We start from the raw sequence: 26,463 nt of genomic DNA, 5'->3' as shown, positions 1-26,463 counted from the left end.
CAACTACCCCTCCAAAGTAAACTTTCACAAAGTACATGCCATGAAACTCATATCATAGGACTACCAAATTTTCAAAGAGCTTCAGAAATGAAATGACACCTGCTTTTATATTCCAAAAAAATCACCACAGAACCCTGATACTTCAGTTACTATAACCAGGGTAAATAACTGCATAAGTCTGCTCAAGATGCCATAACAAAATACCATGGACTGAGTGGCTTTAACAACAAAACTTTATCACTCACAGTTCTGGAGGCTGAGAAGTCTAAGATCAAGGCTGCCAGGCAATTCAATTCCTAGTGAGGACCTTCTTCCTGGTTTGCAGATAACTACCTTCTTGCTGTGTCCTCACATGGCATAGAGAGCTTTGGTCTCTCTTCCTCTTTTTTATATGGACACCAATTCCACAATGGGGGCCCTACCTTCATGACCTCATCTACACCTAATTACTTCACAAAAGCCCCACCTCCAAATATCAACACATGGGGGCTTAGAACTTCAACATATAAATTTGGGGGGAACATAATCAGTCTATAGCACTAACACACTGAGAGATTCAAAATTCAATATTTCAAGGCTGTCTTCAGTACATTAAAGAAATGTCTGCCTATACTGGTTGCCTTATTATACAAGAACTAAAATTGGTCACAAAAGTATATTTTAACAATTATTTTTAAACATAATTTTAATGATTAACTGGTTAGATAAACACTTATTGTGCTGTGGTCTTAAATTTCATTTTGTACTTTAGCTATTTTATCAGCTAATCTAAACATTTCACATTATACAGAAAGTTCAAACATTGAGAAACTGGTTAATTTAATTGCCTGGTTATCTAAATATTAAGGCAAGAGATCCTTTAATTCAATAAGTTCTAAATATATATACACACTATATCTACCTATAACTATATAGTTAAATAAAAATATATGTTAATCTGTCTTGATGCCTCAGCATCTTACAAGGCTTTAAGAAGACTTTAATCAGAAACAGTAATATTATACTATAGGGACACCTGGGTGGCACAGTCGGTGAAGTATATGACTCTTGGTTTTGGCTCAGGTCATGATCTCAGGGTCATGAGATTGAGCCCCATGTTGGGCTATGTGCTTAGCACAGAATCTGCTTACGATTCTCTCTCCTTCTCCCTCTATGCCTCCTTTCCTGCACGTTCTCTCTGTCTCACTCTCAAACAAATAAATAAATCTTTAAAAAAAAGAAATAGGATATATATATATAGGATATATATATAGGATATATTATATATATATAGGATATATATATATATAAATAGGATAATATATAGGATATATATTATCCTATAAATGCAGATGGTCAACATTAGTCTGTCCTGTGCATATTGGAGTAGATTTATGTATTTTTCATCTTTATATTATCCTATAAATGCAGATGGTCAACATTAGTCTGTCCTGTGCATATCAGAGTAGATTTGTGTATTTTTCATCTTCTAAAAAGGAGATGGGAAATAATTTAGAGTCCTCCATTAAATGGATATAATACATATCAATAAAGAACATGTATAAGTCCAACCAATCAAGTGTTTCATCGAAACATGAATGGATAAAGAGGATGTGGTCTATGTATACAATGGAATATTACTCAGCCATTAGAAACAACAAATACCCACCATTTGCTTCCACATGGGTGGAACTGGAGGGTATTATGCTAAGTGAAGTAAGTCAATTGGAGAAGGACAAACATTATATGGTCTCATTCATTTAGGGAATATAAAAAATAGTGAAAGGGAATAAAGGGGAAAGGAGAAAAAAATGAGTGGGAAATATCAGAGATGGAGACAGAACATGAGAGACTCCTATCTCTGGGAAACGAGTAAGGGGAGGTAGAAAGGGAGGTGGGCAGGGGGTGGGGGTGACTGGGTGACGGGCACTGAGGGGGGCACTTGATGGGATGAGCATTGGGTAATATGCTATATGTTGGCAAATTGAACACCAATAAAAAATAAATTAAAAAAATAAAAAAATAAAAATTAAAAAAAATTAGATGGGCAGATGAAGGTTATACCTTTACTATATCCCCAAAGTATCTCCTCTCCAAAAAACATTGGTTAAGAGTTATGTTTGGTCAATATTTTTATTAGTTTGGTTTAACTTAAAATCTTCAAAATAAAGAATATTTTTGCCCAAAGCAACGAAAGTAAAATAGGCAATTAAAGCATGGTCATGGCTTAAGATGTGTTCGACTTCAAATTCTTTACACTTTTTGTAAATTTGCTAGGCTGAGACCTTTTCTTTTTCCCGTTCAACATTCAGGACAAAGCATGTACATGTCTACAGACCTATTTGTCAAGAAATAAGAGGAATGAACGCGAGTCACATTTGAATAACCAGAGTGGACTAGACATGAGAGAATAGATCAGGCATAGACAGTTTCAATTCTCCATTTTAAAATGACTTACTATTGTTGGGAATATTAGAACATCAAAAGGATAAATTCAAAACTCAAATTAGTTCCTGTCCTCCCAGGAGAGACAGCCCGCATGATTCTGATCTGTCTTTCATGTGTCGTTCTCACTCAAACTTACAATTTCAAGGGCTAGAGTGTTATTCTAATATGCAAAGGAGTGTTGGCATTAATGAGAGTTATATTTAGAAATCCTTCTATTGGGAAATAGAATATAATATTAAACTTGTGAATTTCAAGGTCATAACAAGGACATATTGACAAGCTAAAGTTTCAAACTATGTAAATTAGCTACTTAGATAATCACAGACTCTACAAATCAGCTCAAATTAAAAGAGACAAGTTTGTTCCTTCTTTTCACAATTAAGGATTTGTCAGAATAGGGCTATGTTATATTCTGCTAGCAAACTATCCCAAATCACTGATTTATAAAAACAAAGTATATTTCTTCCTCATACTACATAGCTGTCCTTTCAGATCTTTTCATTCCTGGTGCCAAGTGATAGAGCAGCAACCATCTCAAAGGTTGCTGGTCACTTTGACAACAGGAAAAAAAAAAAAAAAGTTGAGACTGTGTTGCACCAGTGATTAACCATTTCTGCTTAGAAGTGTCTCTCACATGTCTTACAACTTATTGGCTGAAACAAATCATATGACTGCACCCAACCATAATGGGGAAGGGAAGTAAAATTTTTAACAACAACAAAAGTCCCTGTCCTTAGAAACTTAGACTAGTGAAGGGAGCCACACAGATACAAAATACATAAATAAATAGAGATGATAACTTCCCATTGTAGTAAGTTATATGGAGGAGATAACCAAAGATGTAGTAGACATGATGAGATACCACTTCACACCTGTCAGAATAGCTAAAATGAACACATGAAACAACAGATGTTGGCAAAGATGTATAGAAAGGGGAACCATTTCACACTGTTGGTGGGAATGGAAACTGGTGCGGCCACTCTGGAAAAAAGTGTGGAGGTTTTTTTTAAAGTTAAAAATAGAACTACTCTATGATCCAGCAATTGCACTACTAGGTTATTTACCCAAAGGCAAAAATACAGATTCAAAGGATACATGCACCCTAGTGTTTATAACAGCATTGTCAACAATAGCCAAACTATGGAAAGAGCCCAAGTATCCATCAACTGATGAATGGATAAAGAAAAAGTGATATATATTACTCAGTCACCAAAGAGAATGAAATCTTGCCATTTGCAACAATGTGGGTGGTGCTAAAGTATATTATGCTAAGTAAAATAAGTCAGAAAAGGAAATACCATATGATTTCACTCATATGTGGAAGAGGTGTAAGAGACTCCCAACAATGGAGAACAAACTGAGGGTTGATGGAGGAAGGTGGATTGGACATGGGCTAAAATGGGTGATGGGTATTAAGGGGAACACTTGTTATGATAAGCACTAGGTGAAATATGTAAGTGATGAATCACTCACTTCTACTCCTTAAGCCAGTATTACATTCTATGTTAACTCACTAGAATTTAAATTAAAAATTTGGAAAAAAAATAAAGAGAAATACAGAGGAAAGAGTCATCAACCCACCCCCCCCCGCGCGCACACACACACACACACACACACACACAGATGTGGTAGAGGGGGAGGGGAGAGAGATGAATAAGAAGGTCCATTTTCTTTTTTTATTATCTTATTTATTTTAGAAAGAGAGAAAATATAAGCAGGGAGAGGAACAAAAAGTGGGGGAGAGAATCCTCAAGCAAACTGCCTATTGAGCACAGAGCCCAACATGATCATGTTGGGCTCATGATCATCATGACCTGAGCTTAAATCAAGAGTCAGCCACTCAACTGACTAAGCTACCCATGTGCCCCAAGAAGGTCCATTTTAGACAATGTGGTTAATTATAAGATAAAGTAAACAGTAAGTACATCTGATATCTTCCCTTTGCTCTTCCAGGTCCACTCTTCCTTTTCCACTCTGCTCTGTGCTTTGAGAGGTTGACATGCAAAAAATAGCAAAGTATGCCACATTGGTATATTAGTTTGAGCTGCAGTCACTTGAAAAATAGCAAATTGAGGGACATTCTCTGACCTCCCCTTATCTGTCTAAAGACAGATCCTTCAAAAAGAACTCCATTGTCATAAATCTCCTCTTCAGGAGTTTTATCAAGCAGGAAAGATTGACCTCTTTTTTGGTGTTGAAATAACAATTTTGGGAAGGAGGACCTGAGACAAGTCCATTGCTGTGGGGACACAGAGAGAGCTGTGATCTGAATAGAAAAGTGTTGGGATAAAAGTGTCTTTGTGATAAGATAAGGAAAGCCAAACTTTAAATACAAATGTTTAGGATGAGCATATAATTGAGTTATCAGATCCTTGGTAGAGAATTGGTCCCTAATTCAAGGCACACAGGATCAGAAGATAGGGATCAAGAAGTGATAGATCAGGGGCTGTAAGCGGGAAGGAAAGAGAGATGTGAGTCTGGATAAGTGAGAATAGAAGGATGCAAAGAAGGGCTGCTCCTTAAGGGTTAGCTACTCAGCAAATCTGTGCTAGGATAAGGCATAAATTACAGATAATTTACCCTCATAAATTACAGAGTGGTAACCGTAGGTAAACACCCTGCTAGTTTCAGTTCCCTAGAGAAGAAACAGATTCTCAGACAGGAAACCTCATATGACTAGCCTTAGGCAGATAGTAGACTGGGAAGGTGGTTAATTTTATGTGTCAAACTAACTGGGCCACAGAGCTTAGACATTTGGTCAAATACTATTCTGGGTATGTCTGTGACAGTGTTTCTGAATAAGATTAGAATCTGATGGAGTAAAGGCGGTCTAAGTGGGTCCCATCCAATCAGGTGAAGGCCTAAATAAAAAAAAAAAGGCTGCCCATTTTACAAATAAGAGGGAACTGCTCCTACCGGACTACTTTGAGCTAGGACATAGTTCTTGCCGGCCTTCAAATTCAAAATGAGAGAAGACTGACTTTTTAACACAGGAGGGGAAACTAGAACAACTTTGTCATAAACTATCATACCTCCTCTCTCTAAGGGCCCATTCATCTTTCCTAAAAATCACTGACTCACCCCTAAGAGGCCCACATCCCCAACCTCCCCTTTGCCAATGAAGATAGTATGTAAGTCTGAATCCTAAGCCACCTCAGGGAGTTACTCATTTCCCCTTGGGTATTTCCTGTGTATAAATGAGATATATGTGTTAATAAACTTGTTTGTTTTCCTCCTATTAATCTGTCTTTCATTACAGAAATGTCAGCTAAGAACCCAAAAAAGTTGAGAAAAAAAATATTTTTCTTCCCCTATACATATACAGACTCCATCAATGGGCTTCCTTTCAGTCTGGCCTACAGTTAGTTTCCACTGCTGAGAAGCATAAGGGTGAAATCAGGGAAAAGAAGAATGAAGTCTTCACTCCTTTTGGGTGGGGATGCTGCTGGCTGGGTGCCATCCCCAGCTATGGTTATGACTCCTGTCATGTGTGTTTTCTCTCTGCCTAAAGTAGTGGCCAAACTGTCCCCAGTTCCTCAAACCTGAAAATGGTAACTCCCTGAAGTTTCCAGTCCCAGGGTACTGTGCTACCCAGTGCTTCCCTAACTGCTATGGACTGAATTGTGTTCACCCAAATTGATATGTCAGGACCCAGTGAGAAGGCAGCCCTGCACAAGTCAGGAAGAGAGCCCTTACCACAACTCACCCATGCTGGCAATCCAACTTAAGACTTCCAGCCACCAACACTGTAAGAAAATAAATTTCCGTTGTCTAAACCACCCAATCTATGGTACTTTGTTATGGCAGCCTGGGCCATACACACTAGGCTATACACTTATAAGAGTCCCTTTATTTTTTTTTAAAGATTTTATTTATTTTTTCATGAGGCGGGGGGCGGGGGGGCAGAGGGAGAAGCAGGCTCGATGCAGGGAGCCTGACGTGGGACTCGATCCTGGGTCTCCAGGACCAGGCCCTGGGCTGAAGGCGGCGCTAAACCACTGAGCTACCTGGGCTGCCCTAAGAACCCCTTTATTAAACACTTCTCAAATTACCTACTATGAGTTGCCATCTCTGTCCTGCTGAGATCCTCACTAATGCAAAATATGTATCTTTAATTCTCATTTGTTTGTACCTATAATTTCTCATGAACTTGTAATTCATGACAAATTATGGCTTAGAAAACTAAAATTATTGTTAAAAGAAGAACTATTCAAGTCAATATACCATTTATATTTTATTTAAGGCACAATGTGGCATAATTATTCAGAGAAAGGGACTGGAGGGTTAGGTAGCTCTGAGGTTTAATCCCAGTCTCTGCATATAGTGGTAGAGTTGCTTGCCAAGTTCCTCACCTGTCAAAGAAGCATCTCCATTTGCTTTATAACTAATGCAGTTATTACAGAGTTGCAGTAACCCCCCAAAGTGAAGCAGAGTAAACTTTACATGAATTATTATTATTGTTATTCTCTTACCAGAAATCCTTTTGTGATATTGCTACTTTTGGAAGCTTCTTCAATCCTAAACATATCCATGGGTGCTAGTCCTCACAACTATCATAGCCTAAGGGATTTTTATATTAAGAATGGATTAATAAAAAAGAATGGATTAAAACCTACTAATAGGCTCTAAAAACAACATGAACTAAGGCCAGGAAACATCCTGCATTTTGTCTATAGAACATTCTCTTTAGAGGGAAAGCTAATCAAAGAATAACTACCTTTAATGAAGTTCTCATATTACATGCAGGATACTTGATATAACTTACTTAATTAATTACTTTTTTATGCTTAGAGGAAGTTGTTTGACAAATTATCTGTCCTGTGCATACATTCTCTCTTCATCCCTTCTCTTGCCAGCTGCCAGAAAATAGATACGACCTATACAGAGAGTTAAAAACTACTAACGATTATTAGCCTCTACCTCAGCAACTAACATGAGACTTAATCACATAAGACCTCATTTAATTTGTCTTTAATAACACAGAATTTTCTATGTTCAGTCAATAGGCATCTTACAGGGCAGTCAAGCCAAGCTGCAAAATCTGCACATATTATGAACCTTTGCAATAGGAAAAATGATTTCTCAGCAGGCAGATTAAATCATGAAAAGTCTGAAAATCAACAATTTATGCAACAAGGTTATGCAACAAGAAATTTATAGCTTTTTAAATCCAATGTCCAAAAATAATTTCTAATAAATTGCTACTTATGCATGACCTTGAGAGATACCTAATCAACCCAAGATAAGAGTTTTAAATAAATGAGGTATATGACCTTGATCAAGTTCCTTAACCTATCTAGCTTTTTGGTACCTCATTAAAATGGGGGGAAATAATAGTCAATGGGGCAGGGCTACTGAGAGAATGAAATTAAATTAAAAAGGCAAAATCATTCCTGATGCACGGGAAAGTACTCAATCTTGTTAGCTATTTTATTATTATAATATCTGATACCCATTCTAGCTCTAGAATATTATAATCTATTACCATTTTAAAAATTTGATTCATCCTACAATAGAAAGGGGTTCTTCCTACTATAATATAACCATTCTTTTAGTTTAAGACTTTGATGTAAATACCTGTATCCCAAAAAGAATGACAGTTTTCAGTTTTTAAGGTTATCCATGTTAGTTATCAATGAAGATCACTGGCTTATTTAAAAAATTCCATACAGGGGCGGCCCTGGTGGCTCAGCAGTTTAGCACCTGCCTTTGGCCCAGAGTGTTATCCTGGAAAGCAGGGACTGAGTCCCACATCGGGCTCCCTGCATGGAGCCTGCTTCTCCCTCTGCCTGTGTCTCTGCCTCTCCCTCTCTCTCTCTCTCTCTCTCTCTCTTCTCCTCTCTTTCTCTGTCTCTCATGAATAAATGAAATCTTTTAAAAAAAATTCCATACTAATAAGCAAAAAAGCTTTTCCTGATTTCTTGCTCTTCATAGCCTAGAATAAAACTAGGGTAAATTTTACATTAAGTAGCTTAAAGAGACTGGGAAGTAGGTTATAAATATCCAATCTTAAATATATATTAATTTGCTTCAAGGATTCATTTTAACTACAGAGTTTATTTTGTTAAAAAAAAAAAAGTAAAAAATAAACAAATTGAGAAGTTCTTATTCATGTTCATGGTTTCTGAGTTTTCTGATAGGTGTTTCTTTTATAATTCCAAAGTACATTTGTAAAATGGAGAGAATATAATCCCAAATAGTTTACAACATGAGACAATATTTGTAAAGTGCACTCATGCCAGACAGTTGGTTGTCCTTGGTGGATGAACTAGTCAAAAGGAAGGCATGAAATCAAACATTTCACAGTCCACTTTCTCCTCCTAGTCAGGACCCAAAATGTAAGGAATTAAGCAAATAAAATTCAAGTCCTTTTAAATATCTTTCTGTTTTGTTAATTTTCTTTGGAAAGAAAAGAAAAGTCTTAAGACAAAAATAACTATCTCTGCTTCATCAATTAATTGCCAGTATATTAGCTTAAGGGTTATCATATAAAAATACAGTTCAAGCAAAGTTGGCATGATGGTCAAGAGATTCTCCTTCTATATTAAAGTCCAAAGCTGGACAAAGTTTGAACTTTCCTATAGGATCAGAACAAAAGAGGATTCAATACTGATTTTTCCCAAAATAAATATTCTGGAAACAAATCCCCAATACCATGCCATGGGCAAATGCCTCATGCCTTACATTCACTCTCACCTGGAGTTAATTACCACAGATTAACAAGTGATTGCTCACTAAAGGCTGGGAAATAAAAGGGCCCAATGTAGTGTCCTTAAAAATGCTTTCAAAACTCCTGAACACAGATTGTTAAAATAACTTTCTTGGACCCTTCAAAAGGCAATGTCATAAAAACAAAAATATGTATGTCAAAAAAAATTATAAATAGATAAATAAAATAGGGACACACCTATTAAAATGGTTTGCCCACACCTGCCAGTTTGCAATCTATGACAAAACATTAAAGCCCCTTGGCACTGGTGCATTGAGAAATACATTAAGAATTTCCAAGAAACTCTCTTTTGGGGATCTATGATCCAAGTTGTTGGTTCACAAACTGGTCCCTGTACATTAAGGGCAAGGAGAAACCAGAGAAAGAAGCAAAGCCCTCCAGATTAGAGAGTGGCTTTTGAATAAGCAAGGGAATTTACATACGAGGCTCATCTTGGGTGCTGCCAGAAGAGTAGAGCTGGGCACTCGCCTACCAGAATCTTAAAAGTTTATATAGAGGTCTTCACTAGGTTCAGTCACATACACCACTGATGGCATCAACAACACGTTGCTCTCTCAAGGTCAGGTCCTCAAAAAACAGCTCCAGTGTAGGAAACAGTGTGAGCAGGATGTACATTCCAAAGACGGGAGGGGTTGAGGATGCTCTGATTGCCCAGATGTAGCTTTCAGGTCAACTAGAGGTTACCGCCTCTTAATGATCTCCTACAACACGAGCAAAGAGTTAAAACATCTACTCCTATCCATGGATTCTTGTCCAGTGATAACTGTGAAACTAGAAAGCCCTATCATGCCAAAACAAGAGATGGGTAACAGGTTTTGTGGAATGCACAGCAGGACACACAGAAATTAAAGCATGCCCTCACTCCAACATTCCATCAAGTCTCTGTGCCTATAGTATACAAAGGGGACACAGCAAGGACAATGCTAATAAAAAAAATCCTTTTCTTTCTTCTTTTTTTAAGAGTTTATTTAGTTATGACAGACACACAGAGAGAGGCAGAGACATAGGCAGAGGGAGAAGCAGGTTCCCTATGAAAAGCCTGAGGTGGGATTCAATCCCAGGATCCCAGGATCATACCCTGAGCCAAAGGCAGACACTCAACCACTGAACCACCCAGGCATCCCAAGAAAATCCTTTTCTAACCTCTGTCCTCACCCAACCCCACCTTGTCACCTTTCAAGAAGGAAAGGTAGTGATAAAACAGATAACTGGGTCTACTTTCTTTGCTCAATGCCTCCAACAGACAATACAAATGTAGACAGACACCATACCTTTATCCTGCCTTATGCTTTTCCTATTTAGCGCCCTGCATAAGGTGAGAGTTTCTAAGAATCTCACTGTGTGCATGGTGCTTTGCTCAGCTGTCTGTCTAGTAGCACTGCTGTTTCCTCACCCATGTCTGGGCTCAGCAACTCACTGGTGGGCCTTAATTCAGAGCCAAAAGGAAAGGGGTAGTAAAAGAACAGGAAAAACTGTCCTAGTGTGTGCACAATCCCATATGATCCTCCATAAGCTAACATAAGTGGGCAACCCTGCAGGCAGATACGATAAGTTAGTGCAAAGTAGAAATCAAGGTCATAATAACAGTAATGTGTAAGCACTTCTTAGGTACTACATAGTAAATAAGGCACACTCTGAACATCATCTCTAGAATCCTGAAAAAAAAAAAATCTCACAGATCAAAAAAATGAGACAGAATGAATTTACCTGCTTCTGTCAAGAGTTCACCTTTAGTAAATACCACAACCAGGATTCAAATTCAGATCTTATTCCAGTGCCTGAGTGTTTCTCATAACACTGTATCTCAAAAGCAAAAGGTTTGCAGTAAAGAGGAAAGTAATGATGGTTAGAAGAAAGAATTGAAACAAATCTCAGAGAAGAGACGCACACCTCCCTATCTTGAGCTCCAGCCCCCAACCCATCAAGAAGACTTGAGCTGTTCTCACAGCCTGACCTAGTACCCCTGCATCAGAATCACCTGGGGAGATCATTTAAAATGCAGATTCCTGGGTCCTACTCCAGCTCTAAGGAACCCACATCTCTCAGGTAGGGACTGACAATGTGCAATTTTACTTGTACTCTCACAGTGACTTTTGACAGTTCTCCAGATGTACTATTGGAGTTGATGTTTCAGAAAGGGAGAAAGGCAGAGTCTAACAATCTCTACCAGAAACTCATTGATGAAAAAAAGCATTCTAAAATAACAACCCAGGAAGGAGCTTCTGCTTATCAGCCTCACGCAATTCTTAATTTTCTTTAGGGGAACAGTTATTATCAACAAACATCTGAAGGAAATCTAGTCCATTTATTTTACTTGTTTTGACATCTGCAGATAATGACAAGCTACAGGGAAAAACAGGTTTAAGGATGGTAGCAATTAGTTAATTTGTCACTGATTATTAAAAAATAACATATGCAGCTCTGTGGTTCTCCGGAGGGGAGAGTTACAAATTACTTGGTTGTTGTCGCCACTGCCACGGCTGGTGTTATTGTTTTTAAAGAATTGTAGCCTCCATGTGTTTGTGAAGAGTAATATGGTTTGAGGTCTGTCAAGTTGCCATAGTCACCTTAGTGCCCTTCCACCAGCAAGATGTGATGTGCCGGGAGCGAGAATTATGAAAGAGCCCACATATGTAACTACAACCTGGAAGCAGTTCAGTTGAAACAGACTCTTCCCTTCCCACAATTCCCTGCCTTGCTCGTTTTTGATACATTGAACAAAATGCACCTGCTTCCAGCCCACCAGCCCTCTCCTACTTGTGTTCTCTCCAGCACAATCATCTTCCCCAGCTCCCCGGACTCCCTTAGTTCCCCTTCACCGGGCTCTTTTGAACCCTTGGAAACACATTCTCATTCAACCCTTCTGGCAACACTTCCTCTATGTTCTCTTCTAAACCGAAACCTAGATTTTCCCTAATAATGATGATACTGAACTCAAGTGTGCAGAGATCCTGGTGACATCAGCTTTTTTCTTTCCCTTATCGCACCCCTACTCCCATCATCCCAATATGTTAGAACTAGACGTAGGTGACTATCAGTCTCAATATTTCTGCTTCCTCTACTGTTTCACTATTTTCTCTCAAGGTCTCCTCCCTCCTTTTAACTTCCCCTGTCTAGTTATGCCATCTCGTTCTGATCTCACTGTCTTCTAACCTCTGGAGAAGGTTAGAAACCCTTCACCTTGCCTGTTGGTCCTGTCCTCTCTCATCCCCCTGAGAGATTAAACATGAACTAGACCCCTCACCCCCAGGCACCCTGAAGTTACTTAATCTACTGCATTCCAAAACTCTTGCTTCACTTCCATCTTTTGTTGATTTTAGCTCCACTTCCAGGCCCAGATCCAATGTTTCCAGCATTGTGATAACTTTCCTACAACTTGACTGCCATTCTCTCTGCATCCCCAAAGCATGGGGGCAGCAGGATGTAGTGCTTGGTGATGTGGTCTCTGGATTAAACTACACAGGGAAGGTCCTGGCTTTACCATGTACTGCTTCTGTGATTCAGAGCAAGATATTTAACCATTCCAGACCTTAGTTTCCCCATCCACAAAATGATGAAAAATATCACTTATTTCAGAGGGTTGTTATGAAGATGGAAAAAGATAACTCCTGGGTATAATTTAGACCAGTTCAAGTAAGAGAAAAGCCAACTCAGACTGGCATAAAAAACAAAAGTGTTTTATTGGCTCACTTATCTCAAGTCCAGAAGAAAGGTAGGCTTCAAGCTCGGTTTGACTTAGTGCTTCAATCATAGGATCAAGGATCTAATTTCTTTATCTCTCCCTCTCCTCTTCATTCTAAAGTGTCAGATTTGGCCTAAGCTTTATTTGCCCTTATAGTTATGAGAGGCAATCATTAGATCACAGGCTTCATCATCCAAAACAAAGGAGTGAACAAAATGATGACATCAAAAAGCTCTTCCAGAATAGTGAAGGAGAACTTTTTCAGACATGCTCAAAAAGCCCCTCATGCCCATTGTCCAGAAATGACTAACAAGCCCATCCTTAATACTAGCAGAGGATTTCCTGAATTGGTTCACGTGAACCAATCTGTTCAAACAGACCAAACACTGTACCATAGGAGAGGGGAATTACAAACCCCAGAAAATATCTTTCTACTCACAAATTACACAGTAAGTACGACCTGGGGGAGAAGAGGAGAATGGATGCTGGAGAGATAATCTAACACCCACGAGGGGGAGTCAAGTCCTTAGCTAACAATAGGCAATTAGTAACATTATATTAATATTAGCATTATTATGCCATTTTTACCTTTAGATCATTACTTCTCATTCTTTTTGTATTGTCATTTATTGTTTACATGATTGCTTCTTTATGCTGTCCTGTCCTTGAGCTTGTAAAATCCTTAAGGCAGTGTGCTTTATTGATTTGTTTGCCACTAGCATGGCCCACCCCAAATTCTGTACCTGGTAGGGTACATAAAAATATAGCTTCAATAGATGCTGGTTGAATACATGAATAGACTATAAAAATGGTTCTACCCGGTGACAAAGTCTCTCTCTCTGGCAGAAATTAGAGATTACACAATGCTCTTATGCCCTTCAGTACAGAACAACTTAATACACTTTAATAATGTTCTTTCTTATACAAAATAATATTACCAACCCACCATTGATTACACAGGCACAGAGAGTGTCTTTGGTATTTTCTAACTGATCAGTAAAAGTTCATTCTTTACCACAATTACATGCAATTTATCCTTTTTCAAATTTTCCTTCACAATAACTTTTGAAATAAATGATCCCATTTGACCAGACTAGATGCACTGCAAAACATACAAGGAGACACATGATGTTTTTGGTCTGTGTACCCTTACAATGAAAGCTTAAAAATCTTCAAATCAGTATATTTTTTACTAAGACCTATAGTTCTCAAAACCATAAATTATCAGGAAAAACTCCAAAATTACAGTGTGAAGTTATAATATATTTATATAGGAAAAGACTTCCCTGGTAAGATTAACCTTTAAAATGTCCCATTTTCCATAAAATACACTTGAATTTTAAACCAACATAAAGAGAAATAATACCTTACACTGCCTTATTATTTTTTTTTTTTAGTAAATAACACCATTTCCAAACAAGTTTATTTTAATGCTTCTGAAAAGCAGGTAATATTAGCAATTCCATAATAATACAACTAGCAAATGTGTAACTGTAATTTTTAGATAGCTATGGTAAATGACTTTGTATGTGAGACTTTTTTTGATTCTTTGCATTTATTTTAAAGTCTACAGGATTTCAAAATTGAATTACCTGAAAATTATCTTTTTAAAAATATATTATTAAACTTGAAAATGTCTTTGAGAGAAGAAAAGCATGTGAGAGACTATAAAACATACTGGCTGTCTAAAAGTAAAATGAAGGAAAATATGGATTCCTTGTCTTTTAACTGAAAGGCTGTAGCCGTGCAGAACCTTTGCTTCTTGTCTGTAGAGACCATGCAGTGAATTTTAAGAGTGGAATCTGATGAAAGAGTAAAACAAGAAATGTTTAGAGAATATAAATTAGTCAGACCATCTGAACTTCATGAAAAGACAGTAATAAATTTTAAAATCATAATTATAGCACATGAGCACAATCCAGTTAACACTACATATATAAAGCTATATCATACATTTTATATCTAATAATCCACATGCATGACCAGTCACATTTTTATTTCACATGCGTCTTAAAACTGCCACTTTGGTTTATCTCTAGCCACAAGCTTTTCACCACACAAAACAGAGTAAAGCCTCTGAAAATAATGAAACAACATGAAGGATAGATAGTTAACGCAGTGGACAGTAGTATATCCCCATAGAATTTGATGCCTGATCCAACTCCATGAAGTAGATATTGTTACCTGAGGCCAAGATGTTAAATAATTTTTCTCTATGCTTCTGAGTATTGGCAATGAGTCCCAAAGTCCCTGACTGCATTGTAATGTGAGGTTTAACCAATAAATCTCTTTCCCAAAGCAAAATCCAGCAGAGAATGTAGGCACCATTGATCTCACACAGCGGACTAAATAGCCAAAAGGCTGTGCACTGTAAGTTATTCTATTACCTCTGTTGGATCTGGGTGATGAGTCACTCGGGTGAAGCTTTTGATGTTTCCTCAGTAATCAGCCTGCTTGATGGAGCAGCCAAAGTTCATTCAAACCCACCCTTCCGACAGCCTCCACTGTAGCTTCCTTGGCGACCCTAAGTATAGAAACATTTTAGGATGAAACCAAGACAATATAAAGAGCCCTAACCTCAGTAATTGTTTATAAAACGACCTCTTGGAGATGCTCAATATCACAATGAAGAGAAAAATTAAATGCCTTTTTGTCCATAAAATTTAAACAATGTGAATTTTTTTAAAAAAAGGAAAATTTCTCACTTGTGGGAGGATAAATTGATGCACTCTTGTTGGATCTAAATTTTAAACATGCATACATTTTGAACCAGTAATTCCATTTCTATAAATATATCTCTAGAAAAGTGTTCAAAGATACATACAGAAGATATTACAGTGTTGAATAAGGAAGTATCTAAATTTATTACAGTAAATCCAGGCAATAGAATCTCTGATGACTATAGAAAGAATTGGGTAAATCTATATACATGAGTATAGAAAATATCCTAATTATATTGTGAAGTGAGGAAAAGCATTTTGGATAATAATATCCATAGTATGATTCCTATTTTGCACATTATGACTCCAGTTTGTGAAAAGAATATATATATATGGGGAGGGGGAAGGATCAAAGGACCTTAACTTTCCCCTTTATCTTCTTATTAAAATTTTTGTACCATGAGAGGAGCAAGAAATTCTCTTCTCCCTTATCTTGCTTGTATGAAAGTAAAAATAGATGATATAAATATCCACTGTAAAGATCGTGTCAGGCACCAGGAACCCATGAAAATTGGTTCTCCTATTCAAACATAAGCATGTATATGTGCATGAGCACACACACACACACACACACACATACACATACACACACACACACTACCACTACCACTACCACCACTACCATCACCACTTCCGTCTAATGCCTTCTAAATACTAATACCATTTTACATGCCACCAACTTTCCAGGACATCTCCATTATCTCCTAGACATCCTTATTTTAAGGAAGGATTAAAGGAAGGGACAGAGAGAAGAGTTCATTTGGACATTGCTGTTCCCAGATATTTAGCTTAAATTTTTCAAAAGAGAAAGTCAGAATCTTGTATTTTATTTTTCTGTTTCCAAAACAGTGAATAAAAAAATCTTCCCAGGTACTATCAGTGACATACAGAAATGCTCCATCTTGCAACCTATTTCAATCAATCTTGAAAAAAAGATCGGGATGGGAACACTCAAATATACCAATACTACTATTGAAAATCACAAGAATGATGAAACTTTGTGTAAAATAATGTTGAAATAACATTCAGGGAATTGTGGGTTCTGACAAGCAGTGAGATTTATGACTCCTTTCCTCCATCCCAAATCAGAGAAACAGTAAAAATACTACCTTCCAAGTGAATGGCCTCTAAAAGAAATGATCTCACATCCTAGCAGTAAAGAAATTTCAAGCAAGCATCCTCCATAGATTTTTATCTATTTATAAATTATATATATATATATTTCATAACACTGTATTAATATTATTAGTATATGTAATGTTAATATTTAATTAGCAAATATAAAAATTGAAATTAAAATGAAGGAAATTTTAAATATATAGAAAATCAAGTTTCTAGGATTTTTTCCACACTCACCCAATGAGATATTGTTCCAAAATATTAAATAGTAACTATGACAGTGTCTCATACACAATTATAAAATCTACATCCCTAAAATATTACAACTTAAGTTATTTTGCCAATGAAAGGTTTCAGGACAACCCTTGCTGCTGAAATGCCTCCTTTGATGGCTGAGGATATAGAATTAAATTGAGAAGATAGATTATTCTTCTTTCAGTTGGTAGGCGAGGGGAAAGATAGATAATATTTACTGAGTGCCTTCTAGGTATCAAGCACTGCTAACAGTCCTGAAACATAATGTTCCCAAAACTCTGTGTGGTAGATGATCTTACTCGTCCCATTTTACACATCAGAAACTAAAGATTAAAGGCCCTAGATCAGCCAGCTAGAAATTGATAAGATACATTATCAGAATCTAGTTTGGCTCATTCCAAAATCTAAACCTTTAATTAGTCCTATTTACTGCTTAGAAAAGGAAAATATTAGAAGTCAAAAATGCATAACTGTAGTTATAGAATGTGAAATCATAAAACATTACATAGTCAAAAAGATGAGAAGCAATCTGAGAGTTAGGTCTTTCCTTCCTATTGTCTCTGAGCTTCTCACTCTACTGCTACACAGAAAGATTTTCCTGTACCTGGAGATGAAACTGGACCCCACTGTATTTATCACCAGGCACGTTAAACTCTAAGAACTTCAGTAAGAAAGGTTTATGAGAAAATTTTCCCACACATTTTCGAGTTGTCTCCTTATAGCCTCATGTTACTTCTTTCAAATTAAAAGCAAAACACCACATATTTTTTTAAGAACTTTAAATAATGCATACAGAATATGTGACAAATTCTTCTTCAAAGAAAGGTGGTCTGTGGCAGTAGTCTCAAAGGGAGAGAAATTTGGCTCTCAGCAAACATTTGGCAATGTCTGGAGACAGTTTTAGTTACACAAATGAGAGTGGGCATACTATGGGCATCTAGTGGGTAAGGGCCAGGATTCTGTTAAACAACGTAGGGACGCCTGGGTGGCTCAGCGGTTGAGCATCTGCCTTTGGCTCAGGGTGTGATCCCGGAGACCCGGGATCGAGTCCCACATCGGGCTCCCTGCCTGACGCCTGCTTCTTCCTCTGCCTGTGTCTCTGCCTCTCTCTCTCTGTGTGTCTCTCATAAATAAGTAAAATCTTAAAATATATATATATATATAAGCAACCAGGACAACCTGGACTACATGTGGGAGGAGGAGGACGAGGAGGAAGATTTGGACTACTACTTGGGGGACATGGAGGAGGACCTGAGAGGGGAGGATGAGGAGGACGAGGAAGAGGAGCTACCACTGCCCCCGCCTCCAGCCCCTCGGAGGTGCTTCACCTGCCCCCAGGGCCGAAAGAGCCCTCCCAGGAGGAGCTTCCGCGCCAACCTGCAGCTGGCCAACATGGTCCGGGGGCATTTGTCCAAAACACCAGGCAGCCCTGAAGCTCTTCTGCAAGGCGGATGAAGAGGCCATCTGTGTGGCGCGCTGAGAGTCCAGGAGCCACGAACAGCACGGCGCGGTGCCCGCGGAGGAGGTGGCGCAGGGGTCCAGGGCCAGACTGCAGGGGCATGTGGAACCACTGAGGCAGCACCGAGAGGCCGTGCAGAGGACGAAGGCCGAGGAGGAGAGGCGGCTGATGGAGCTGAAGAGCCAGATGCAGTCAGAGCTGGCCGCGGTGGCCCGGGACTTCCACGGCTGACACGGTTTCTGGCTCAAGAGCGGGCAGGGCCGGAGCGGCGCCTCCAGGAGACGCGGGAAGCCGGGCTAGGGCGTGCAGGAGCAGCTGGGCCGCCCTGGCGAGGCCCAGGAGCGGAGCCGGCAGGGGGTGGGTCTGGGGCTGCTCCGGCACATCCAGGAGACTTTCAAGAGGTGTGAAGAGGCCCGGCTGCAGCCTCCAGAGGTCTGGCCCGCTGACCCGTGTCAACCCCATAGCCATGACTTCTTGACAGATGCCATCGTGAGGAAAATGAGCCCTGTGTGTGTCAGGCTGCCCAAGGGGACCTGACGCCGGGCCCTGGCACGCCTCGCTCGGCCCTGATGCTGTCCGCGCCCGCCGGGGCTCGTCTGGCCGAGCGGGGCAGGAGGTTGCTGCCATTCCAAGCGCTTCTCGGCCGCCTGCTGTGTCCTGGGGGCCCACGGCTTCCGCTCCGGCTGCACTGCCGGGAGGTAGAGGGTTGGGCGGTGGGCGCTGCCCGTGAACCGACCCATCAGAAGGAGCAGGTGGGCTCTGGGGGGTCCTCTGCGGGCAGTGGGGACGCCGGCTCCTCGCGCGTCACCATCGCCGCCGCCGCCTCCCCTACCCCAAGAGCCCCTGCTCCAGAGGCGAGTGTGATGTGTGGGCACCAACGGCAAACGCTGCGAGGCACAGAGCTCGACGGAGCAGGCATTGCTGAGCCCCAGTGAGAAACCGCGGCGCCCGGGCGTGTACCTGGACCCTGAGGCTGGGCGCCTGGGCTTCTACAATGCCGAGACTTTAGCCCGTGTGCGTACTTCTCAGCTGCTTTCCTGGGCAAGCCTGTCTTCCCTTTCTTTCGGGTGCTCTCCAAGGGCACCCCCATCAAGCTCTGCCTTGATTAGCCTGCCACCGGCAGGGGCCCCTCTGATTAGCAATTGGGGGGTAGGTGGTGGTGGAGGGTGGCCCGTAAGTTTGGGGGCTCAAAGGCTCCTTCCAATTTTTGTTGCTTCCTGCTCCTTTGACCCAGGCCCGCTTCTCCCTCTAGGAGCCTAAAGAACCCTCCTAGCCTGCAGCTTGGCCTTCTCTCACCTGCAAAGTCTGTCCAACAGGTCTGTATGGGTCCCTGATGAGAACAGCTGCTTGGTTTCCCTTCCCTCTGTCCACCCAGGGGTCCGAATTTTGAGTAGGGGATGAAGGGAGATTTAACTCCATTACTTAACTTCCCTTTCCCTGCTCTTCAACCTTAGTTCCCAGGCTGGGGTACTTGGGCATGATTCAGGTCTGCCCCCATTCCAATTCCGTTTTCTGATGCAAATTTTAGCTAAGGGATTTGGAAGCTTTTTTGGGGTAGGCAGGTTGGGCAAAAGGGTAGAGCTGGGTAATAAATGTCTACTCTAGGGGAAGTAGGAGGGATTCAAAACTCCTTCCATCCCCAATTTCTACCTCCATAGACTGGCCAGATTTTAGCTTGAGATCTAGATTGGCTGACATGATTGAAACTAGATACCATTGTACCACCCAATAAATTATTCCCCCCCCCTTCCTTTTTTCCAGCACTCAAACTAGGAATAAAGCTCACCCCACCCAACTCTTTTAGGTCTTTTTCACTGCCAGGCTCCTTTCCCCTTTGTTCAGTGGAGTTTCCTGTGTCAATTTTCAGCCTCATGTCTTTAGTTCTCTCCATTTGGTGAGCCTTGACCAGGAGCCTGGGCACAGGGGTTTGGATCCTCAGAAGAGCCTTGGGTATAATATATTTTTCTAGTAACCCCTTGCCTTCTGTCACTTGTCAGCTTTTGTCCTCTGCTTTGATGGCAGAGGTCAATTTATGTTCCTGGAGAAAAGGGAAGAGGGGTTGTGTTGTGGAAATAAAAGCTTATTTGCTTAAAACAAAAACAAAAACAAAAACAAAAAAAAAAAAAAAAAAACTAAAGTCCACAAGACAGTCCCCTATAACAAAAATAATTATCTTTCCCAAAACGTCTGTAGTGCCAAGTTTGAAGAACTTTGCTCTGGGGAATAATCATTGATATGTCAAAGATGACTATCTAGAGTGTTCATCTCTGCACTGTCCGCTTGTGACTGTGTAATAATATGAAACTCATAACTCATTCATGGGAACAATGTAACCATTAAAAATGATGTTGGAGAAGAATATTTAAAACCATAAATAAATATTCATGATATTTATATGTCCTATGATAATATGTTTAATAATAATATGTTTTACAGCATTGTAAAAATATACATATAACTGTATGTAGGCATGGAAAATATTTTGAAACAGTATCAACCAAAATAATAGAATTCTGCCACTCTTTAGAAATAAAAAGTATACTTCATAACCAATGTCATTAAAATATCTAAACCATTACCTCTCACCATCCTGAGGAAGAACACAGTTAAAATAAATCATCATCTCAAAATTTATATAAGTTCCCTAAGTACATAAGATTTTGTACCCTTTCTTTTCAGAATGTGTCACTGAAAGAGTTTTATTTCCTGACATCAAGTTCTTTAATGATAGAAAAGAGAAGCAGCAGGTGCTTCTCACCAGGTGACTTTATGATGGCAGCAGACAGAGTTCACTGTATATTTTTGTTAAGAACCAAAATAGCACTTACTATTCTCATTCCTTCTCTTTAAAAGCCTTCATTGTTATACTAGGATTCAAAAGTAGAATTACTCTCTTCCACCCACACCAAAAACAGTATGATCACGACACTCTGAAAACTCAATAAATGTTTGAAACATCATGAACACTGAATATCACCATTTCAGAATGTTTTATGAGTAAGAGGCATTATAATATTGTCCACTATGCATCCTCATAACGTTCATATTGGAATTTAGAAGTATTGATGTCCCTCCAGAGACACATCCATTATTTTAGCAACTAGTAGCCTTACATGAAGAAACAACATGGCACAAGTTCTCAGGAATACCACGTTTATATCAGCTGACAAAACTGATTAAAGAAAGTTTGCTCACCAGTGTAACTGAACCTCTAATCCGTATTGGGAGAGAAAGAGAAAAAAAGAAGTGGAGACCATTTGGCCACATTACTTGATAACAATATAATATAATTAGAAATTAAAATTTTTTAGAGTAAAGAAAAAAATTGCCACAAGAGACTGATCTCCCCTAATCTTTATAGATACTGCCCCTCCTGGAGGTGGATCTTAACTCTCCACCCCTGAGTGTGAGCTGTGCTTAGTGGTGACTTGCTTCCAAAAACTAGGAATATGAAAAGAGGAAAAAGTAACTTTACACTAGAGAACTTACACTGGTAAGTGCTGCCTCGGCCAGAAAACCAAGGTTAACATCATCAGTCAAAAATTATGTTGATAGTATATTCTCTTGGTGTGATATAATGAGAATGGCATTTCACCTCTGTGATTTTCCTTCCACAACTGTATGTTAATCACGAGAAAAAACTTCAAACAAATCCAAACTGAGAGGCATCTTATTAAAAACAAAACAAAAACGAAAAACCTTGATCTCAAAATTGTTAAAGTCACACACACAAAAAAAGTCTAAGAAAATGTCATAGACCAGAGGAAGCTAAGAAGACATGTAATGTGGTATCCTGACTGGGATCTTGGAATAGAAAAAGAATAGTATAAAAAAACTACTAAAATTTGAATAAAGTATGGAGATTAGTTAGCAGTAATGTACTGATGTTGGTTCCTTAGTGGTGACAAAAGTACCATAGCAATGTAAGATAAATAAAAGGAAAAACTGAGTGAGAGGTATAGAAAGTCTGTAATAGCTTTGTAACTTTCCTGTAAATCTAAAACTACTCTAAAAGTTTATTTAAACAAAAAAAAAATTAAAAACACAGCAAAAATATGTCCTGCTAGAATGTTTTTAATACTGGATAAAAATTAACATTAAAACCCAATTTAAAGGGCACCTGGAAAAAAAATAAATAAATAAAGGGCACCTGGCTGGCTGAGTCAGTAAACTATATGACTTTTGATCTCAGGGTCATGTGTTCAAGCTCCATGTTGGATATAGAGCTTAATTTTTAAAAACCTGAAATTAAAAAGATAATAAAAGAACAATATAAGCAATATTCAATTATTTGATAGGACTATTCGTATTTTCTTTTTCATCATGCCTATGAATAGTCCTATTAAATAATTGAATTCATTATTAAACATCATCCCAAACTATAGGTCCAGATAGTTTCACTGATACAGTCTGTCACACATTTAAGGAAAAAGTAACATAAATCTCAAACTAACTCTGCCATAAAATTAAAAAGAGGAAAGCACTTCTCAAGTTATTGAATGAAGCCAACATAATATCCATAGCAAAACTTGATAAAGATATGACAAAAAAGAAAAGCATCCCCTAAAAACACATATACAAATATAACTTTAAAAAAATGTCAAACTGCTTCCAGCAATACATAAAAATAATACATCATTAGTAAGCAGGGTTATCAGGGTGTGCAAGGTTGATTTAACATTTGAAAACTTAAATACATAATTTACCATGTTTAGACTAAAAATCAAAATTCACATGTAATCTCAAGAGATGTAGAATAAGCATTTGAAGCAACATTACACTCAATCATAACTAAAACTTTCAGTCAGCTAGGACAGGAAAGAACTTCCTTCATCTAATATAGGGAGCCTATGAAAAACCAATAACTGACATCATTCTTAATTGGAAAATACTGAGCACTTTCTCATTAAATAAATAAAGAATAAGACCAAGATGTCAATTCTCACTACTTCTATCCAAGTGGTGATCCTAACTATTAAAATAAGGTAAGTAAAAGAAAAAAAAAGCATACTGATCAGAAAGGAAGAAGTAAAACTGTGCTTGCAGATAAAATAATTGTTTATATAGAAAATTTCTAAGGAATCTAAAAAATAGCTTCTAAACTAAAAATTAAATTTGGAAAATCTGCAGGGTTCAAGGGTAATATACAAAACTAATTTTCATTTGTATATACTTGGCACTCAGTGATTTAAGAAATTGTTTTTTAAATTCTATTTATAATAGCATTAGAAATAAATTAAGAATTAGAAATTAGAAAATAATTTTTTTTAAAGTTAATTTATTTTTTATTGGTGTTCAATTTACTAACATACAGAATAACCCCCAGTGCCCGTCACCCATTCACTCCCACCCCCCGCCCTCCTCCCCTTCTACCACCCCTAGTTCGTTTCCCAGAGTTAGCAGTCTTTACGTTCTGTCTCCCTTTCTGATATTTCCCACACATTTCTTCCCCCTTCCCTTATATTCCCTTTCACTATTATTTATATTCCCCAAATGAATGAGAACATATAATGTTTGTCCTTCTCCGACTGGCTTACTTCACTCAGCATAATACCCTCCAGAGAAATTAGAAAATAATTATGAATACTTTTAGCAAAAGAACATCAAAATCTGCAGGCTAAAACTTGCAAAGCATTGCTAAGGGAATTTTTTTAACACAAAAAAATAGATATATATTTTATTAATTGGAAGATTCAATATGGTTAAGATGTCACATTGCTATAGGTATAAAGCAAGTTCTGTTAAAATTTCGGTGTTTTGTAATTGATAAGCCAATACAATTTATATAGAAATGCAATTACTAGCAATTTTAAAATAAAGAAAACAAAGTTAGAGGACTTTGACTACTTTCAAAATTTACTACAAAGCTAAGTAATCAAGTTGGATGGTACTGGCATAACTTACATGGCTGATATTTAACAAAAGCACCAAAGTAATCTAATGGAGAATTGAAAATCCTTTCAACAAATAGTGGTGAACAACTGACTAGCTATCTGGGAAAAAATAAACTATGATCCCTACCTAGCACCATTCGAAAATTAATTTAAGATGGATTATAGATAGACCTACAGTTAAAAGCTAAAACCATGAAGGGGAAACATAGGAGAATATCTTCATGACTTTGGATAGGGAAATGTTTCTTGGACAAGTCACAAAAAATAATAAGCATTACAATTTGATAAATTTCATCAAAATTTTAAACTTTTGTTCATCCAAAGATACTACTTAGAAAATGAGTAGAAAAGGCAGAATTTCGCAAAATACATCTGACAAAAGTGTTATCCAGATGATATAAAGAATACTTCCAACACAATAATAAAAAGACAAATAACCCAATTAGAAACTGGGCAAAAGTTTTGAGCAGAAACTTCACAAGGAAGATATATAAATGGCCAATTAACACATGAGAAGATAATAGTACAAACTGGAAATAGCCCAGGTTCCCTCAATAGGAGACCAGATAAACAAATTGCAGCATAGTCATACAATAGAATAATATTCAACAATAAAAATGAATAAATTACCAAAACATGAAAAAACATGGCTGAAGGTCAGAAACATTATGCTGTGTGGGAAAAAAAAATCTTACACATAGGAACACCTATTTCATTTGATTTATATGAAATTCCAGAAAATGCAGAACAGAGGAAAAAAACAGAAGTTGCCTCTGTAATTGTGGGGCAGAGATGAAGTGGAACAGGACATAAAGGAATTTTCTAAGCTCATGGTAATGATCTGTATCTTGATAGTGGTTCGAATTACACAGGGATATGCATTTGTGAAAATTCTGCCAGTATGCACTTAAGATCTATGCATTTCATTGTATGCAATTTTTAAAGCCAACATAATAAGCTGTAAATGAAAACTGAACTCTAGTTAAAGATATGCATGATGACACATGTAGGGGGAAATATGCAGAAATCTGCAATTTACTCTGAAATGTAACCACAAATATACAGTGGCTTAATGCATAGACAGAGCAATAGGTAGATGAATAAGTATATGGCAAGCAGCAGAATAAAAGGGTGATCATAGAATCTAGGTAGTAGGTATATAGATCTTCACTCTACAATTATTTCAAAATTGCTGAATGTTCATAGTAAAATATTAGAAAAAAATTAGGGAAAATTTATTAAATTATGCTATCAAAAACTATAGGAAAAGTTACATTTATAGTAATAATAGTTTCCAGCAATTATGTAGTCAGATGACTGCTATACTGGAAAAAGTACTGGAGAACAGCTGTACTGGTGGAAGTAGACTGAGACAGCAGATTATGTTCAAGGTCATACATTTGTTGACATTTGAGGTTACAGATGAGGTGCCAGTTTTTAAATGGTTCTAGGTGCGTTCATGAAACTGAAAAGCTGGTGAAGTAAAGGGAAAGATCATAAATAATAATTTCAAAGAATGAAGAAGCTAGATATTGACAGATGACAACTGGATTTGCCAAGAATGATAAGAGTCATTGATTTCTCAAGAACAACGTGATTTGGTAAAGGATTATGAAGCAAGGGTTTTTCCAAAAAGGAAAGAGTCTTGGTCTAGAAGAAGCAAGACAGCAAGGAGGATACTGACTCTAGCACCTGCTCTTGAGGTGCAAGGAGCATGAGGGAAGAAAACAGTACAGCTTTTCAAGAGAGGTAAATCCAAAGAAGACACCAATGTTTCAGTAACAGAACAGAACATGATTCAAAGAGAGGAGGACAGGATGGTTTACAGATCAATAATTCAAGTCCCATAGGACACAGCAGAGACTCTGGAGTCCAAGAATAAGGGGTTGGCAATATATAGGGCAGTATATAAATGACAAAATGGGGATGACGAATGTGCAGAAAGACTTTATCTTCTAGAGGTGACTGAGGTAAACAAGAATGTTTGGCATAATGAGACTAATCCTATCTTAGGGAAAAGAGAGTGATGAGATCTAGTGCTATGGACTGAAGTGCCTCAGGAAAAAAATTCAAACCTCACTCCTCTCTCAGGCAGCATCTTATAGTATGGCTAGGATAAAACTGAAGGAAGGATAGGATAGCTTTAATTAGAAAAAAATCTGAAATTATTTGAAAAT

The 26,463-nt window shown here is 38.2% G+C and overlaps 1 long non-coding RNA gene and 1 pseudogene across 13 annotated transcripts in view; one reads left to right on the top strand and one right to left on the bottom strand.

The window, feature by feature from the left end:
* Positions 1–26,463, bottom strand: part of LOC140632342 (uncharacterized) — a 227,227-nt gene that overhangs the window by 92,477 nt on the left and 108,287 nt on the right. For all 13 annotated transcript variants that reach the window (XR_012029869.1, XR_012029870.1, XR_012029867.1 and 10 more), the window contains 4 exons: positions 15,227–15,363; positions 14,432–14,641; positions 13,428–13,582; positions 6,900–6,987 (listed from right to left, as the gene is read on the bottom strand). This is a non-coding gene — a long non-coding RNA (uncharacterized lncRNA). The remainder of the gene's footprint in view (positions 1–6,899; positions 6,988–13,427; positions 13,583–14,431; positions 14,642–15,226; positions 15,364–26,463) is intronic.
* LOC140631670 (E3 ubiquitin-protein ligase TRIM41 pseudogene) lies at positions 17,846–19,501 on the top strand (annotated as a pseudogene).

The sequence above is a fragment of the Canis lupus genome, chromosome 4, assembly GCF_048164855.1.
Source record: "Canis lupus baileyi chromosome 4, mCanLup2.hap1, whole genome shotgun sequence".
NCBI lineage: Eukaryota > Metazoa > Chordata > Mammalia > Carnivora > Canidae > Canis > Canis lupus.
This window is presented reverse-complemented; position numbering and strand designations above follow the sequence as displayed.